The sequence below is a fragment of the Camellia sinensis genome, chromosome 5, assembly GCF_055761805.1.
Source record: "Camellia sinensis isolate YWXY chromosome 5, ASM5576180v1, whole genome shotgun sequence".
Lineage (NCBI taxonomy): Eukaryota > Viridiplantae > Streptophyta > Magnoliopsida > Ericales > Theaceae > Camellia > Camellia sinensis.
In genome coordinates, this window is record NC_138965.1 from 26,999,115 (window position 1) to 27,006,990 (window position 7,876).

At 33.4% G+C, this 7,876-nt stretch overlaps 1 long non-coding RNA gene across 1 annotated transcript; it reads right to left on the bottom strand.

The window, feature by feature from the left end:
- Window positions 1-5,473: 5,473 nt before the first annotated feature.
- Window positions 5,474-5,928, bottom strand: LOC145790058 (uncharacterized). The gene is made up of 2 exons (XR_014328697.1): window positions 5,793-5,928; window positions 5,474-5,707 (listed from the first exon to the last, which is right to left on the bottom strand). It is a non-coding gene; the product is annotated as an uncharacterized LOC145790058 (long non-coding RNA).
- Between the last annotated feature and the right edge of the window lie 1,948 nt (window positions 5,929-7,876).

Consider the following 7,876-nt stretch of genomic DNA (forward strand, 5'->3'; position numbering starts at 1 on the left):
ACCTTTACTCAACCCTCATTATTAAGTAAACTCACATCACTCACATCATTAACTCTCATCCCAGCTGTGTTAGCCTGGGGCCATTTCAAATAGAAGATGGAAGATTCCATTTTGCCAAGTACCAACTATCACCTGCAGAATTAGTCACATTATTCATAGAAAGAATCCTACCTCTAACACTTTGCTTAACCGATGTGGACTGTGCCTTTGGAACCAAGAAGTGAAGCTGAAATTTGTAATTCTCATATGCCCCATTTCTTCTTCTAATCGATGTGGGACTGAGGCCATATGACAAAGGCCATCCTATGCTGATCAATTTGTTCATTACATGTCAAATGTCTAATTTTTAGGGTAAATTACTAAGATCTTAACAGTTAGGAGTTAATTCCTATAAAATCTCATTAAAAATAAGTCCTATTAAAATCATTGTTAAAAATAATTTTTTATGACGATTTTTTCTATATGTCACTAAAAATTAACAATTAGTAACTTTTTTTTGTCATGATTTTTATAAATTGTCATTAAAACTTACAATTAGTGACGTTTTTCTATGACAAAATTTTCAAATTGTCGTTGAAAGTTAAAAACTAATGACATTTTTTTGTGATGATTTTTTTTAAAACTATCACTAAAACTTATAATTAGTAACTTTTTTGTGACAATATTTTCAAATTGTTGCTAAAAAATAACAATTAGTGATATTTTTTAATGGTGTTTAATGAAAAATGACATTTATTATTATAAGATCTATTGGACAATAAGTCCACTTAAGTCCACCTAATTTTTATTTGTTAACATTAATTTTTTTATTATTATTAATAAGCAAAGCATATCTTTAGATTTCAAAATATTAATTCAAATATGACAAACTAAGATTAAAATTATCAAAACAAGCAAATTATTGGGTTTTAGAGAAGTTGCTAATGATTTTAAAAATGTCACTACCGAATCGCCCGATTCCCAACATGTATCACTCAATATTCCCAATACTATTACAACGTAACCGATATCGATATGTTATCCGATATCACTATTTAGGACCTTGAATTGGAATCCAAAAGTGACTGTCCCTCCAAGAACTTCAGATGATTGTCATAAAGAGGTTCATCAGGTCTCATGGGAGTGAAAAAAAAAAATGCAATATGGCATGGCTCTTAAAAAATTGGGTCATTAGAATATCTCTAATATTTCATCAAAACTTTTATTAAATTTGAATAAAAGTTTGATCTGATATGATGCGCTTTAATCGTTTCATCAAATCTAGCCGATTGTCTGGCTGGTCATCCAGTCTAGTGTACATTTTCATCAAATCTTTCCCAATCCTACATTTTCATCAAATCTTTCCCAATCCGATCGTCCACCAGGTTGACCAACTGGTCGTCCATCCGGTTAATAGTCATTTGCGAAATTTAATAAAAGGATAAATGCTCCCTTAATTTAATGAAAGTTTTGGTTTTGATTTTGATTTTGATTTTGATTTCATTTGATATGAGTTTGATGATACGATTGGAGCCCAAAAAATAAATATTTTTGTCAAATTTAAATTTGATAAAATATCTAAGAAAGTGTTGGAGATGATCTTAGGAGTATTCAACATGAGTTTCTTGAAATGTATTTTTGGTTGTTTTCTTTACCTGCAAGACCAACGCCATTGCTTAACGGAAAAAATAAAAACTAAAAAAAATAATTTGCTTTTTACACTTTACAAAAGAGCCTCAACTTGGGAGAAAGAGAAGGGAGATGGGGGGAAGAGTAATTGTCCTTAAGACAACAGGGTTTAACTGAATATATATATATACAAATTTTATAAACAAAGTAAAATATAGGGCAAATTGTAGCAGTAGTACTTGAATTTTGATTCTTGTGTCATTTTAATCTTTATAATTTTAATTGGTTCGATTTTGATCTTGAATTTATGATTTTATTTCAATTTGATCCAGTTTATTATAACTCTTAACATTTTTTATGAAAATATATATATATATAAATGGCATGCATCATATTTGTTAGAATAAAATTATAATTTTACTAAACTCAATGAGTTAACCTCAACTAAGTCAGTAATTATTTTCTGTCAAAAACACTACTGACATTATCAATTGAACCAAATTAACACAAAATTTAAAATTAAGGATCAAAATTGTGTTAATTGAAAGTGGAAGGACCAAAATGATATAAGGAGCAAAATTTAGGGACTACCGGTGTAATTTGTCCTAAAATAAAAATATACTCACAAATAACACAAAATTTGTATAATTATTTTTATTTTTATTTGCACAATTATTTTTAATTTTTGCATTTTTTAAAATAAACATAACGAAGAAAATGGAGATGGAGTTTTTATTTTTGCAATAAACATAATGAAAAAATAAAAATTATTAAATAATTACAGAATTTATACAGAAAAAACAAACAAATAAACATACAAACAAGCAAATAAAAGAGTTAGTCACTGTAAATATAAAAAATTCAAGACTCTCCATATCACCTATGGTCAAAGAAAAAAAAGATAGATATTGATAGAGAACCACTTAAAATGTTATTTTGAAGAGTTGCAGCTTGTTTCAAGTTGAGGTTAAGATTGGACTCGTCCAGTTCGGTTCATGAGGCTCTTTTTTAGACCCGTTTTGATAATTCGAACCGTTCAATATGTAGAACTCGTCGAGTACTACATGTTTATAAAAAATCATGTTGATCGGATATCAATAGCTATGTAATCAAATCAGTTTTGTATAAAAAAAAATGGACGGTGAAAAAATTAACGATTGATAACAAACTATTTTGTTCATATAGCTATCGATATCCGATTAGCATGATTTTTTACAAACATATAGTACTCGACGAGTTCTACATATTAAACGGTTCAGATTATCAAAACGAGACTGGTGATGACCCCTTACGGACCCAACAATACGATCCAGTCCGATCTTGGACTGGACCAAAGTCCCTGCCTATTTTGAAATTGTAAAACAACCAAGAAAAATAAAATTATATAAATACAAATTCTATAGATGTAAATATAGTGTAATTAATGATCACCAAATGGCCTCTTTCTATTGGTCTGCACTTTACTTTTGCACTTCCCTATAATTGCATCTTATACTCTTATAGTTTAAAGGAAAAATTATAATTCATGTAAATTTTTAAAATAAATTATAAATTAGTGTTAAAATTTATTAACTCCAATAATTAAAGTGATAATTTTTTTTCATGATTTTGCAATTTTTTTTTGGATCTACCATTGATTTGCCATTTTCAAAAAAAAAAAAAAATGTAAAAAGAGGAAAAGAAATCAGAAAGTTAAAAGAAAAATGATGAAACCAAGGCCTCGTTTGGGAAGCGTCCCGTTTAGTTAAAAAGTTATTAAAAAAATAAAAAAGTTAACAACCCATATCAAAAAGTCAAAAATTCTTTTTTCTCTTTATTTTTTACATATCTTTTCGTAAAAAGTCAAAAAATTATCCCAAATATATTAATTTTTTTAACTCATATTTTAGCTAAATAATTAAAAAGCTACTAAATTAACTTATTCCCAAACGAAGCCTAATTGATTGTAGGAAAGAGGAAATATAGAGCATTGTGGAACTATTGAGTTGGACAACATGCGGGGTTGTTTGGCATATATTATTTTAATCTTTTTTTTTATTTTTTATCTTTTTTAAGTCACATTAATTAACATTTTATCTTAATTTTTTTACATATTATTTTATAAAAAATTAAAAAATACATTTATTTAGACCATGCTCAACTACCCATTGTTCGGATGAGAAAACGTGAATGCTTTTATATTTTTTATTAATTTTTTAATCTAAATTCTAGAGGGCACAAAGCTCCATGATGACATCATTTAATATAATAGTGGAAAAATGCTTGAGAGCATCAGTGGGTCCCGTCATTAATGATGTGATGTTTTGATCTTGAAATTGTGTCTTTTTTTTTTTTACTTTTTTAATGCATTAGTGCTATTAGTGGTGATATTTTTAGTAGGATGAATCATTGTTGTATAATAGTATAATATACATGATTTGATGGTACGGTAAGCAGTGCATCCTCATCATCAGTGCTGCAGCTACACTCACCGAATCACGTCAAGCCTACAGTTAGTTAGATACAGAATCTGTTAGTGTGTTTGTCAGAGAGGGTGCGTGTATCTGTTAGTTCTGGATCAGTTACAACTGTCTTAGATGGGACATTCTATATACACACACCCTTTCTTCTCTATACAAATCTTTCTTAATACACACACTAAAAAAATAAATCCTAATATATTTGACTCACTACACACACTTATTATTCCACATATACCCTCAAATGTAAATCATACACACACACCCCCTCTCACACACACACACCCGTGAGACCCCTTTCACACACACCCATCTGAGAACCCCTCTCACACACACACCCATCTCTCACACTCTCCACCGTTCCTCTCCAAAAGCTTCATCCATCCATTTGTTTCATTGAAGTTTTGGCATCATTGAAGTTTTGCCATTGAAGGGCATTGAAGGGCATTGAAGAACATTGAAATTTTCACATTTTAGGTTAGTTTACACAGATTATAATCTTCTCATTCCTATTTTATTTGTAATGTAGGGTTAATTTTTGCCATTTTCAAAATTTTCAGTCCACTGTTATTGCCGTGTTTCATTCGGCACTGGTTTTTCGAAATTTTTGTTTTTGTTCGGCAGTAGAGTTCCGAAATTTATGCTTCCATTCGGCACTATAGTTTCGAAAATATTGATTTGGTTCGGCTTTCAAGTGCCGAAAATAATTTTTTTTTTCGGTTTTCAACTTCCGAATATGAGCTATAATTTCGGACAACAAGTTCCGAACAGAACAGGTATTTTCGGACAACAACTTCCGAACAGAATAGGTGTTTTCGGACAACAACTTCCGAACAGAAAATAATTTTTTTTTTTTTTTTCCTTCTAACACTTAATTAAAACGCTTAATTATAACACTCACTACACACACTCTCATTAATTTTACACACACTCTCATTATAATTTAAAACACTTATTATTTACACACACACTCTCATTAATTTTGCACACACTCTCATTAATTTTGCACACACACTCATTACACACACTTATATTTTAAAACACTCTCATTAATTTTACACACACAGACCGTTATTATTTACACACACATACTTAGTATTTTTTGCAGATAATATGGATTCTGAATATCAACAACGTGTCCCACCTACTTAGTATTTTTTTTACACACACATACTTAGTATTGTTTGGTGTTTTTTGTAAGATGACATTGTTGTAATGGTAACAGTGGTTAATATTTTCTTATTAGAATGGAATGACAACAATGGTATTGTAATGACCTTTTATTATTAGAATGAAATGGTAACAATGGTCGTTGATTTTGTAAATGATATTTTGTTATTACAATGGAATGGTAACCATGGTCGATAACATTCAATCCACATTGCAAAATATAACACATCAACATAAAAAACACATTCATTAATTTCTTCCATAATTGTAACATTGTCAAATGCATACATGTGTCATGCGACATCAACAACATCAAAAGTCTCTCGAGTAGCTACATTATCATGAATAATGTCCTTGAAATGTTGAATGCGACGCACATATGCATCATCCCAGTCCACAGCGCAAGGGTGACGGTATTTTCTCCAATTAGTGGCAATAGGAGGAACTGGATGGCCTGGCTGCAACAAAACCTGCACCAAATATCAATTGACTTAGTGGTCATACCTCATAACTTCTTCTACATGCATAAACGAAATTGATAAGTTTCTATTATACCTGCACGAAATGATTTCCGTTGACAAACCCAATGGCAATCTCACGTCTATCAAGTTGAGGTACTGGCACGGTTCTAAGAGGTAAAAAGGTGAGACATTGCTGTAAAGACAAGTGGTATAACACAAGATTGTAGCACGATGCAACAAGATGGCCCATGTCTGGCATAGTCATCCAATGTGAGTATCCAGGACTGTCTTCAAAGTATGACAATATGCTTGTCAATTCTTCAAACCTTTCATAGGACCCATAAAGTGTAATTGTAGACGTCCCCCGAACGCCCCGGGAGGGTTAGCTCCCGTTCTGTTCATTTGGGGTCACTACAGCTCGGACTCTTGAAATGTCACGGTTCCTAATCTGAACCAAAGAGTCCAAATCCGGCAAATCATTTTGAGAAACTGATTTTTGAAAAAGTAGTGCCAAACATGGACTGCTTTGCCAGATACAGAGTCGCCACCTAAATATTTTATTTTGGGAAATTTAGGAAACCCTGACTCGGTGCCAAAAGGCCACATGTCCGTCATCACCAAAGTTGCCTCGGCTCGGGAACTTGGGTACGATTGGGGAAGGTCACTTCGTGAGCACCCCCGCTCGCCCGGTCATAGACCGGCCTCTACTAACCATGATATCAATTTTTGAAAACATTGTGAGTTCTTAAACCGGTTATTAGCCTAGGTTACTATGTGACGCGCACAACATACAAATATAGACCGAGTCGCCTGAATTGGAACAAAACATTTCATGCTTGTTTTTGAAAGTGGTTTGCTACCCGCAGGTAGGCTTCAAAACATTTGATGATTTATTCCAATTTAAGTAACCCAACCTTCACCCACAGGCATTCAGGCAGATATATCATGTAAGCACATAGCCTCATGGTAAGCATGTTATTCATGGCAGTCACTCACACGCATGCAAGGATGCTAAAGCATAAAGCTTACCGAGTACTCCAAGCCAAAATAGGAATTCATTAGAAATCATGCATGATCCTAACTATACAGAAATGTTTAATGCAACACATGCAAAATGCATTTATAGCAGGCTCGGCTATTCTAAGATGGTATATGAAATGTTACAACTATCATGTATTCAACTTTGAAATTGAAAGTACAATGCAGTTAGTATGATGCGCCGAGCCCGGTGCATGCAATACAGATGAATGAATGCAAACATGCTGTCATACTGTATGCTAATTTAAATATGTCCTAATCTAACCATCATAAGCGGATAAATAAAAGGGAGAAAGACGTGGGGTTGGAAGACATACATCACACTCACGCACACTTATTACAGTTATGCCCTCGCTCAGAGGGTCCGAATAAATATACAGTCCCAATATTACAGTCCCGAATAAAAGAATATTACAGTCCAAAATATTACAAAATCCTAATTAATTAATGAATTAACTAAGAAAGCAAATAAAACTGGCATGCAAGCCAGGGACTGCCTTGCTTCTGGTGGATGATGCATGTCCGGATTGTCTTGCGCGGAAATCCACCGAAATGTCCCAATTAGCCTCTGTTTACCCCTGTTCTTGAAATGCGTGCCAAGCCCCAAAAGGTTGCTGATTCTTCATTTTGCTGCAACAGAGAACAGGAAAGGGGCATAGCAATGTATTTGCACAGATATATGCATGTCTCGATCCTCGTGCCACCAATCACGCATACCGAGGCATGATGGCAGAGGAGTCGAAATGCACAACTCAATATAGGATGAATGCACATGAAACTACAGCTAAAACCTAACTCCATCATGGATAATCCGGAGTGTCGGCGACTGGGGAATTGAGACACATTCCGTCACTCGGAGTACGAAATGTACCTCGTTTCCCGTGCCCGGGCTAACTCCTATTCCGAACACGATGCAATATGCATGATATGCATGAAATGCAACTAAGATATAATCCTAACATACTCAATGTTATGGAATGATAGGCCTCGAAATACGTGCACTCGGGCACGCAAACTGAGAAAATGACGGAATGTAATGAAAATGAGATGCCTCGAAGTACGTGCACACGGGCACACAAACCGAGGCGATGACAGAATGATGAAAATGAGATGCCTCGAAGTACGTGCACACAGGCACGC